We start from the raw sequence: 12192 nt of genomic DNA on the forward strand, positions 1-12192 counted from the left end.
AAAGAGCTAATGTGATCCTTGGATGCATAAACAGGAAATTCTTGAGAAGGAGTATAGAGGTTATTTTACCTCTGTATTTGGCAGTAGGGCAACTGCTGCTGGAATACTGTGTCCAGTTCTGGTGTCCACAATTCAAGACAGACGTTTATAAATTGGAGAGATTTCAGAGAAGAGCCATGAGAATGACTAAAGGATTAGAAAACATGCCTTACAGTGATAGACTCAAGGAGCTCGATATATTTAGCTTAACAAGGAGAAAGTTAGTGGGTTACTTGATTATAGTCTCTAAGTACTAAATGGGGAACAAATATTCAATAATGTGGTCTTCAGTCTAACAGAGAAAGGTATAACATGATCCAATGTCTGGAAGTTGAAGCAAGACAAATTCATACTGGAAATAAGTGGAACAGTGAGGGTAATTAACCACTGGAACAACTTACCAAGAGTCATGGTGGATTCTCCATCACTGACAATTTTCAAATCAAGATCTGATTTTTTTTAAATATGTTCTGGGAATTATTTGGGGGAAGTTCTATGGTCTGTGTTATAAAAGGTCAGACTGGATGATCACAATGGTCCCTTCTGGCCATGAAATCTATGGCTCTATCAATACAAGTAGTCCAATATCCTGTCTCCCACAATGATCAGAACCAGATATTGCAGAAGAAGGTGCAAGAAACTCTACAGGAGACAGATGTGGGATAATTTGCCTCCTTCAAGTTTTCATGCTAGCCACTAATAGTTAAAATTGGGTAAAACCCTTAATCCTTAAATTTTATCTGCCTTCTAAAACCCTTTTTTAAAGAATTATTAACTATAACAACTCTGGATATTCTTGTTATCTATATAAATTCCAGTTCCTCTTTAAATCTTGCTAATCAACAGCATCCTGTGGCAATGTGTTCCACAGTCTTGTATGACAAAGTATTTTTATCAATTCTGAATTTGCTGCCTTTCAATTTTATTAATCATCCCCTTGTTCTTGTGTTACAATACAGAAAACAGAATCTCTCAATCCACCTTCTGTTTAGCATTCACTATTCTTACTCTTATTATACTTTTATCAAGGCTCCTCCTCTTATTCATCTCTTCTCTAAAGTGAACAATCTTTTCAATCTCTCGTCACACGAGAGGTTTTTCATGCCTCTCACCGTTTCCATCAGCCTTGTCTGAATCACTTCTAAATCTGCAGTGTTTTGGTTTGTGATGGAGTGACTTATGCTGGACATGGTCTCTCAAATGAGGGTGAACCGTATATTTATTTAGTGGTGTTATCATACTTTTCATATCATTCTCCATCCCATTCCTTATGCATGCTAACATCCTGTTTGCTTTTTGATCATAGGTGGTCATTAGGCAGATATCTTTGTTGATGGGACCACGGTGATGCCCAGATAGTCTTCTTCAGTTGAAACTGTTAATTTAGAAACCTGTTAAGTTATATGAGTCATTTACATTTTCCCTCTCATGTGCAATGCTTTTTACTTATCAACACTGAACTTCAGTTTCCATTGTTCTTGCCCACCATTCACCTATCTTGGTCTGGTCCTCTGAAGTTACTCACATTCTTGTATGGACAAGTTTTGAATCATTTGCGCAAATGTTATCACCTTACTGCTCACCTTCATTTCCAGATCATTAATAAATGTATTAAACAACATTGGATGTCATATGAAACCTTGAGCACTGCCTGCTTCATTCATTTTACAGTTGGCTCCCTCTTCACATGGATCCCCATTCTGTGCAGCACATTTTGATAGGCCTCAATGGTATAAACAATGTTTAAAAAGTCAATAGTGGGACCGGAGAAGCACCTTTTACATCCATTATTTATTTGTATGACAATAGCACCTAGAACCTATGGAAATCAGGGCTCCACTGAGCTAGCTGATATACAAACACATATTAAGGGACAGTCCGTGCTCCAATGAACTTACAATCAAAATAGATAAGACAGACAAAGGGTAGGGGAAGTTTTCATAGACAGTGGATCTATTTGCTGCTCCTTCTTGAAGACTGCAGAATGTGGGGGTGGGCAGTTAGCTGGGCATAAGGGTCGCAGCAGTCAGTTGACCACCCCTGAAGATGCCAGAGAAGAGGAACTGGAGATCTCAGGACCTCTCCCCAAATTTGACTCTATAGTAGACATGAGGATGGGTGATTATAATCATAAGGAGTTGCAGAGTGATATCTTTTTAAAAGTTCAAATTTTGAGCTTCCTAGCCTGGACAGTATCTTTTAACTTGGCAATTCCAAGACACTTTCTGAGGCTATGTATACAGTACAGCTTAAGTCAATATAAGTCATGTCATTCAAGGGCATGAATAAGACACCTCTCCGAGCAACGTAAGTTACACCGACCTAAGCGCTGGTGTGCACTGTGCTATGTCGGCTTCTCCCGCTGATATAGCTACCGCTGCTCGCAGTAGCTGGAGTAATTAAGTCGACAGGAGAGCTCTTTTCCATTGGCTTAGAGTGTATGCTCTAAAGCACTATAGCAGCAATGCTGCATCAATACAGCTGCATCGCTGTAAGCTCTGTAGTGTAGCCAGAGCTTTAGGTAATAACAAGACAAACTTTCAAATGTGCAAATTTGAGCACCCCAATGTATTGTGGATTGGGAGTTGCTTCTGACCAAGTCAAAGATGCACATTTGAAAGAGCATTTGAAAAACTGGCTCAACAACCAATAGTAATAATACTACTTTGTACGTATATAGAGCCTTTCACCTGGGGATTTCAGTAGGCCTTACAAACCTCAATTAATCCTCAAGACAGAACACCAGGAAGTAGATATTAGTATCCCCATTTTACAGCAGGGCAAACTGTGAGGAAGTGGCTTCCCAGGGTCAGAGGCCAAGCCCAGAAAAGAATTAAGGTTTCTGAATCCCAGTCTGCTGCCTTAACCATTAGACCACATGTGTATTATAGCAACATGGGAACTGATTACAAACCAGTGTATTTTGCATGCTAATGAGTTCAGCAGGCAAGATTTTCTTGACTCTGCAGAAATGTGGCATTCACACTTGAAATAGCCCTAGATGTGACAGGTGCAAAAATTCAACACTAAAGCTACCAGTTCTGTCAGCGCTCCATTCTATTAATGGACAGTTGGGTGGACAATGATCTTACAATGCTCGGCAGCAATTAGCGCAGGTAAAGCATTCCTAACTCCTGCAGTTAATAAGTGACTGAGAGGCATATCAACTTATGCAGTAGGAGCTGTTTGCAACCAGCAGTTCATATGCAGATAAAATGGGAGTTTACTGATGGCCAGCCTAAGCTTTGTCATTTTCCCAAGCAACACAAAGTTTCACTGACAGGTTTTATGTTGATTTAATAAAACAATTATAAAAATATGAATTATTTTTTTAAAGCACTGAGGTTTGAAAACTATGCAAAAGGTACCAGATTGATAGACATGGAGTCTGAAGTCCTCCCCTTATAGTACATCTGCTCAGCACAAAATGACCCACGGCAATGAGTCTCAGAGCCTGGGTCAACTGACTCAAGCTTGCAGGGCTCATGCTAAGGGGCTAAAAATAGCAGTGTAGACATCCAGACTTGGGCAGGAGCTCACACTCTGAAGCCAGGTGAAGGTGAAGAGTCTCCAGCCCAAGCCCAAATGCCTATACTGCTATTTTTAGCCCCACACCGCAAGCCCCATGAGCCCAGGTCAGTTGATCCAGCCTCTGAGACCTGCTGCTGCAAGGGGTTGGGCAGGGGGGGCGGGGGTTGCTGTGTAGATGCACCCATGCTTACAGCACAACATAAAGTACAGCTTAGGCAACAGCAGCACAGACTGCCCCAACAACATGCCTCTGCCCTTTCTAGAAGGGAAAGTGAAGTCAGGCTCAATCCTAACCCTGCTTCAGTCGACACACAAATCATGCTAACCCAGAGTTCCAGGACCCCCCTGAGGTGGAGGGTCCGAGCAAGGCCGTCCCTACCTGTGGTGGTGCCCTACGCAGCCCAAGCACCTGCAGCCTCCTCCCCTGCAGGGGGAGCGGCCGCTCCGCTGGGGGGGCCAGCCCCTCCAAGGTGGGAAGGCTGCGCTCAAGGGCGGCAGGACCACGGGGGCAGGAGCTGTGGGGGGCAGCAGCAGGGCAGGAAGGCCAAGGGCAGCGCAGAGGATTAGTGGGGGGCCTGGCACCGGGAGCAGGAGTCGCCCCCCCCAAACCCCCGCACTCACCTGTGGTGGCGGGAATCAGAGCAACTCAGCCCCAGCCCACTCTGCTCCCCCAGCTCCCAGCCCTGTCGCTTGGGGGGAGGAGGCATGGAGGAAGGAGTTGGGCCTGCCCCCGCACTCACCAGCGGCAACGACAGGAAGCGGAGCAACGCGGCTGGGAGCTGGCGGAGGAGAGCGGGCTGGGGCCAAGTCGCTCTGCTGCCTGACGCCACCACTGGTGAGTGCGGGGGCAGGCCCGACCCCTTCTGCTGGCTCCAGTACCCCCGCTAATCCCGCGGGCCGCGTCACTTGGGGGAGAGGGCTTGGGGGGAAGGGGTGGAATGGGGGCAGGGTGGGGGTGGGGGTGGAGCAGGGGTGGGAAGAGGTGGGGTGGGGCGGGGCAGAGCAGGGGTGGGGGTTTGGGGAAAGCGGTCAAATGGGGGCAGGTCAAGGGCAAAGGCAGGGGTAGAGCAAGGGGGCTGGCCGGGGGATGGGGCTGACCACTGGAGCCAGCCACTGGAGCCAGCGCTGCATACACAGCACGCAGCTGCCTAGGGCAAAATAAAATTTGGTGCCCCAAATTACGTGGTGCCCTACACAGCTGCGTATTCTGCGTATGCCTAAGGACAGCCCTGGGTCTGAGCCTAAGTCAAGCCAGGACCCAGAGTTCAAGCCCTATTGTTTTGCAGTGTAGACACAGCCCCACTGGACTAGTGCTCTGGGAGTCTGCAAAAAGTATCCCACAATCCCACAGGCCAACTTTTTTTGTCCTTTAGAGAGTCAAGTCTGGTGGACAGTCATGTTTTTCCACATTGCACCATGAACAAAAGGCTAGAGTAGCCACATTTTGAAAGGGCACTAGGAAGTCTGGGATATGGATGATTGGAGTCAGGCTTGCATAATGCAGTGTAAACACAGATACCCCAGGTTGGGACCTAGGGATCAACAATTCCTAACCTAGGTTACAAATGAGTGTAGATGCTCAAGCCCTAGTTTAACAAACCCAGGGTGTGCTAACTCGAGTTCTACTACTAACCCTGGGCTTACATTGCAGTGTAGACACGTATAACATCTTCATACCCCATTCAGTCCTTGGCCTCCATGTGGAGACAGCTGAGATGACAGTGTGATAGCAGTTTTTATGATGAGACCACCTATCCATTTGGAAGTGAGCAGAAAACAAATCACTTCATACAGGCCACCAAACACAAGTCACTATATACCTGAGCTGGACTGAGAGAGATGACATAGAAATGAACAGCTAGTTCTGTAGTTCATTACTAATCCTCTTTGTCACCCATCAATTTGCTTTAAAACTGCTCTGTTTTTCACTAATCTACACTGCACAACCACTGCAACAGCTTTTAGTTTATTCCATTAAACATGGGTTACTAAAACATTTCTTTAAGCTGCACAACTACCCAGTCACTTTACTACCTAGTCATTTAGCCCCATTAAAATATTTTTAATAATCACATTACTCACATTTTACCACTTCAATAAATCTAATGAAAACGAATGTGAACCCAGTCCTGGTCCCACTGAAGTCAATGACAGAACTCACATTGAATTCAGTAGGAGCAGGACTGGATTCTACACCCTTAAGGCATAAACTTGCATTTCTTATTTAAACTAAGGGCTTGGGGGGAGGGATAGCTCAGTGGTTTGAGCATTGGCCTGTTAAACTAAAGGTTATGAGTTCAATCTTCGAAGGGGTCATTTAGGGATCTGGGGTAAAAATCTGTCTGGGGATTGGTCCTGCTTTGAGCAGGGGGTTGGATTAGATGACCTCCTGAGGTCCCTTCCAACCCTGATATTCTATGAATTCTGTATCTGAACAGAGCTTGGGAGCAATAAAAGGAGAAGTGAGATTGTGGCTAGCTGATTCTTAGCTGCCCAGCCCTGGCATAAATTAAAAATACTGGGTAGCAACTTTAATTCATGTTGTTGGCACTAGGTACCTCAGGGAGGCAGGGAACCAGCCACAACAATGCCTGTCTCATCCACACTCCCTATCCTCCTCAGACTTGCCCCTCCTACTCTTCTGGCAGGTGATGGAGCTGTTGTAAGAGGAAACAGAGTCTCTACATTGGCAGAGATTGCCTCTATACAGGGGAAATTTTCCGAGAGGAATCTCCAGCAGGATTAAGCTCACTTTGTGCTATATGAGTGAAGTAGGCAGTGCAAAATTGATTTAGCAGACCAGAGAGTCTGACCCAAAGAAATTAAGGGGAATTAACCTGTGAGCAGGGTAGCCATGTAATTGGAGGATCCACCTCAAGAATTACTCTTTACAATAGAAAAAGTAAAATAGAAAAATATTTTATAAAATCAAAGTAAAAATGTCAAGATTATTTTACAATAACATTCTATGAAATTTGAGGCCAAAATGAAAACTTCAAAGCAAGATATGTTAGTTCACAAAATGTTAGTTCTCTTGCATCTGAAGAAGTGAGGTTCTTACCCACGAAAGCTTATGCTCCCAATACTTCTGTTAGTCTCAAAGGTGCCACAGGACCCCCTGTTGCTTAGTTCACAAAATGTTTCTTTATACTTAGGATGAAATCTCTTTTAATGGTATCATAATCTACCAGGCAAATACTTTTGGTACATTTTCTGAGACACTATTTTTATTATTCATTTTCCATCAGGCATATTTGAGACAATTTTTTGCAGCCTGTGTGATTTCTATAAAATATGTGACTAAATAGTTTTATTTTTAGGTAATTGTCTTAGCTCCACTAATTTCTCCATAAACCTTCACCTTGAGAAAACATGTATGAGTAGTACTGCTTGCCAATTAATTTTCTTTCACTTGGACATGTATATTTACAAAATACTTTAGGGCCAAATTCACGGGTTTTAAAATCAGTCCTTAATGGAAGTTTTGCCTGAGTAAGGACTACAATATTGGGAAACAGTTCGCTATTTAATTCCTGTTATTTCAATGGCACATTAATCATTTGCCTTCTTACCATTACCCCTTTCAAAATGCTCTAAAACTCCCATTTTCCAAAGTATCCAAGGACAACTCTAGAGAGGCACCAGAAAAGCCCAGCAGCAGAATTTTATGCTACAACATGTTCCTTCTAGCCATGCATCATAGGATGGCACTTAACCCCGGTACATATAACCAAAGGCATGAACGCCTTTTAGGCCTGGAATCGGATTTGTGCAAAACAGTACGGTTTCACACTGTGCGTCCCACTTTTTGTCCCCATCGGTGAAAACCTTCCAAACCAACCAAAACATATTAGCTGTCAGTTCCTTTGCTCAAGAAGAAAAGCAGGTGAATTAAGTCCTGGGCTGATGCGAGCACAACAGAACCTGCACTAAAAATCAATGTCCCCAAGGAGCTGGGAGCTGAAGGGGGCAAAGCGGTGCGCTGGTACCACCAGCAGCTCTGGACTTAGCTGGGGTGTTTGCTCGCGCCTCACTTCCAAGCACACTCTCCTCTCCCGCAGTCACTGGCGCAAAGCCGCCCCGATGCCCGCCCGCCCGCCCTCGCTCCTCAGCCTTCGCCGGGCTGCTCAGCAAACTCACCTCCCCCCGCGGGTGAAGGCAGCTCGCGGGAAGGGGTGCCAAGGCCATGTCTAGTCACTGGCCCCGATCCCGGGCTGACCTTGCGAGGTGCAGGTCGGACTTCCCCAGGTCCAGTCCAGCCGCAGGGGGAGCGCGGCCCCTGGCGGTCCCGCCGGCCTGCCTACCGAGAGAGCCGAGCTGGACCAGCTAGGAGCCCTGAGCGGCCGAGGAAGCGGCGCGTCCCCTCTCTGGGGCACCCTCTGCTTGCAGCCGGGAGGTAGCAGCGCCCCCGGGCTCCCCGCCCCTCCCTAGCCCTGCTCACCTCCTGCCCCGCTCCGCCTTGGGGTCGGCTCGCTGCCTCGGCGGCGCCCAGCTCGGTGCCCGGCCGGAGGGGAGGCAGCAGCTTGCGCGCTGCGGCTGCGGAGATGCTCCAGCTGCTCGGGCTGCCCCCGCTCCTACCCCTCCTTCGGCGCCGGCCAGGGCGGCAGCAGCGGCAGCATCTCCCGCAGATCCCCCAGCGGCAGCGGCGACACTTGCAGCCTCGCGGGAGCCAGCGGAAAGGGAGGGAGGCAGGGAGGGGCACAAGCCCCTGGTCAGCTCCCGTTCCCCTCTCCCTGCTCCCTTTCCGCGGCACGTGGGCACGCGCCCAGGCACATGCTCCACATGGACACGCGTCTGAAGATAGGTAGGTGGATTTACACCCCTACCCATCCCCACACCTGCATGCACAGAGGCACCTGCTGCACACACGTACTGTGTTGTGTGTACATCCCAGTGTACAAATAAATCACTCACCCCAGCTCCTCACACACACAGGTTCAGACAGGCAAATACACCTACTACACACGTGCACAGAAATAGCATACACAAATCTCAGCTGCCACAGCGCATCCATGCAACCATCTATACCAGGAATATACTGGACTCACATTCCACATGTAGTATACTGATATACTGGCCCTTCATGTGTTAACATCATAGGCGCGGTGGGGGGGGGGCATCGACCCCCATACCCACTTGTGAGAACATGAACTCGGGAGCAGTGCAACGGGGGCGTCCCCCTCCCTAGGCCCCTGACTGGAGCCAAGGTGGCATAACAGCGGACCCCTTCCCTTACTCCCCCTCCCCCCTTCGGGCCACTTTTGCAGCTCTTCTGGCACTACTAGGGTTCCCATTCATCACCACAATATCTGAGAATCTCTGGAACAAGGAATTTATCCACAGCACGCTCCTATGGGGTAGGGTCGTGTTTCATTTTACATGAACTGAGACAGAGTGGAGAATGGGGACTTGCCCCCAAGTGACAGGGAAGCATGTAGCACAGCCAGGAATTGATCCACATCACCTGAATCCTAGTTCAGTGCTGTGAACACAGGACTCTGACGGGCTCCTAGACAGAAATAAATAATAATAATGGATTATTATTAATTATTATTATTAAATGGAAGTGTAGAACCATTATACAACACGCTGGTGAGACCTCATGGAATACTGTGTGCAGTTCTGGTCTCCCATGTTTAAGAAATATGAATTTAAACTGGAACAGATGCAGAGAAGGGCTAATAGGATGGTCCTGAGGAATGGAAAAACTACCATATGAGAAGAGACTCAAAGACCTTGGCTAGTTTAGCCTAACCAAAAGATGGCTGAAGGGAGATATGATTGCTCTCTATCAATACATCAGAGGGATACATACCAGGGAGGGAGAGGAGTTATTTAAGGTAAGTGCCAACATGGACCCAAGAACAAATGGAAATAAACTGGTCATCAGCAAGTTTAGGCTTGAAATTAGACAAAGGTTTCTAACTATCAGAGGAGTGAAGTTCTGGAACAGCCTTCCAAGGGGAGCAGTGGGAGCAAAAAACCTAACTGGCATCAAGACTGAGCTGATAAATTTATGGAGGAGATGGTATGATGGGACTGCCTATGATGGCATGTGGCCCATCAATGACTGCCAGTAGCAAAAATCCCAAATGGCTGGAGATAGAACATTAGATGGGGAGGGCTCTGAGTTACTACAGAGAATTATTTCCCAGGTGTCTGGCTGCTGGGTCTTGCCCACATACCCAGGATCTAACTGATCGCCATATTTGAGGTCAGGAAGGAATTTTCCCCTGGGTCAGATTGGCAGAGACCCAGGGGTTTTTCATCTTCCTCTGCAGCATGGGACACGGGTCACTTGCAGGTTTAAACTAGTGTAAATGGTGAGTTCTGTGTAACATGAAATCTTTAAACCATGATTTGGGGACTTCAGTAACTCAGTCAGAGGTTAGGGGTTTATTACAGGAGTGGGTGGGTGAGGTTGGCCTGCAATGTGCAGGAGGTCAGACTAGATGATCACGATGGTCCCTTCTGACCTTAAAGTCTATAAGAGAATAATATCTGTTTACCACTTTTGTATGCCACACTATAGTTGAGGCAGTTTAATAGGTAATGGAGATACTACAAAACTGTGTCTTTGAAGCTGAAGATTCTGGGTTGCATCAGTGCAGTTTAGTTGATGCTTGTGATTGTGTATGTGTGAGTGTAGCCACAGGTTTGCAATATACACACACTACTGTAGTACAGTACTCGGATCTCAAGAGATGTTACACTTATCAGAGTTTGCGCTTTTAATCTTTCTTCAACCACTGCAGCCCCTGATCATTTTTGTTGTTCTTCTCTAAATTCCCTCTAATTTCTGTTATGAGATGCCTAGAATTAAACATGATGGACTATAGTCATTGCTGATGTAACTGCATTGAGGCTGCAATGAAGGTATACCACCAGATTAAATTAGCCCAGTATTCCAGGCATGGTTACTCCTCATGTGGTAATGTAATGAATGTACTCATTTTAGAATGCTCTGAATATTAGTTATTGATTTCCATGATCTACTCATGACCTCATGATATTTCATCACCTGGTAATAACCCCTGTTATCATGATAACATAAGGAACATAAGCTGCTTACACCAATAAGCAGGGACACTGGAGAGACAATTGGACACACCTTTAAGATGTAACTGAAAGTGTGATGTTGCACCTATTTAGTTAATATTACTATTATTGTATGATTATTATTTAACACCCACCTGTTTCCTGTCATCCATGTCATATATTGTCCGATGTCTTGCATTACTAACACAGGAAAGTGATTTGGGATACAGTGCATATGAATGAAACTATAACATATGAATGACACTACAATAATTCACTTTCAGTTTAGAAAATGTTTGCAATTAAGGGGAAAAAGTGGAGTATAGAATAGCAGATAAAGTGAAGATGCTTATGCTTTGAAGGTCAGGGACAAATCAAAAATGTGCTTTGAGGACTGCTTGGAATTATCAACAATATTTGACCCATTCAGAACTGTACATTTGGAGGTAGCACTAGGCATAAGCAGACTAAGCATTTGCTTAGGACCCTGAGCAGCTCAAGGGGGCCCCCACTCTCTTTTTATGATGTGCTGGGGGGGGTATTCTTGCTTAGGGCCCCCAATGGGCTAGTACCACCTCTGTGTATAAACAAAGGGTACATCTACACTACAGGGGGGAGTCGATTTAAGATACGCAAATTCAGCTACGTGAATAGCGTAGCTGAATTCGACGTATCGCAGCCGACTTACCCCGCTGTGAGGACGGCGGCAAAATCGACTTCTGCGGCTTTCTGTCGGTGGCGCTTACTCCCACCTCCGCTGGTGGAGTAAGAGCGCCGATTTGGGGATCGATTGTCGCGTCCCGTTGGGACGCGATAAATCGATCCCCGAGAGGTCGATTTCTACCCGCCGATTCAGGCGGGTAGTGTAGACCTAGCCTAAGAAAAGCCAGGCTATGGTTAATCTGAGAATGTGCCCAAAGGCAAAGAAGAAAAATGTTTTCACTGTACCATGGCTACTGCCTTTCAATACTCTGCATCTCTATTTTACAATATAGCACAGTCACAGCTGCTACTAGGGCGACCAGATACCTGAGAAAAATCAAGACACTTTTTCTTCAGGGGAGGAGGAAGGGATATAGTTGTATATATAAGACAAAGCCCCTAATATCGGGATCTCTGGTCAGCCTAGCTGCTACACACTGGCGGGGTGCTGGAATATTTTGTATAGTGGGGGAGCTGAGAGCCATTGAACCAAACTGTAAACCCTGTATATAATGGAAACCTCTTCAAGCCAGGGGATGGGGCAGCAACCCCAGCACCCCTAGTTCCAGCACCTAAATCCACTGGCATTTGTTTTTTGGTCTCAGACTGCCTGAGATGCAGAGAAGAATCCTGTTGAACTAGTGCTACAAACTCTATAGTTCTCTATTATTTTTTTCTAATCCACATTCTTATGGTGGTAGACAGCATAGCAAATATTGTACCTGCTTTCTCAAATGCTAGACTTCTCTTCATGTATTTTTAATGCTGGTATAAGAGGTAGTATTGACAGCTTTGCAGACTGCAGTCTTCTGTCTGTCGCAGAGCTACAGCACAGGCAGTGATAATGCAATGGTTGGCCCACAGAAATTATGCAAACTTTTG

General features: G+C 46.2%; 1 protein-coding gene across 2 annotated transcripts in view; it reads right to left on the bottom strand.

Annotated features, from left to right (window-relative positions):
- Positions 1-8100, bottom strand: part of CASR (calcium sensing receptor) — a 163356-nt gene extending 155256 nt beyond the window's left edge. Inside the window, exon 1 of one of the 2 annotated variants that reach the window (XM_054042379.1) lies at positions 8012-8100. The gene's annotated coding sequence lies outside the window, so the exon portion shown is untranslated. Of the gene's footprint in view, positions 1-7710; positions 7875-8011 lie in introns of those variants that run through there. The other variant, XM_054042370.1, reaches the window with a different exon arrangement.
- Between the last annotated feature and the right edge of the window lie 4092 nt (positions 8101-12192).

Source organism: Malaclemys terrapin, chromosome 1, assembly GCF_027887155.1.
Source record: "Malaclemys terrapin pileata isolate rMalTer1 chromosome 1, rMalTer1.hap1, whole genome shotgun sequence".
NCBI classification, from domain to species: domain Eukaryota; kingdom Metazoa; phylum Chordata; order Testudines; family Emydidae; genus Malaclemys; species Malaclemys terrapin.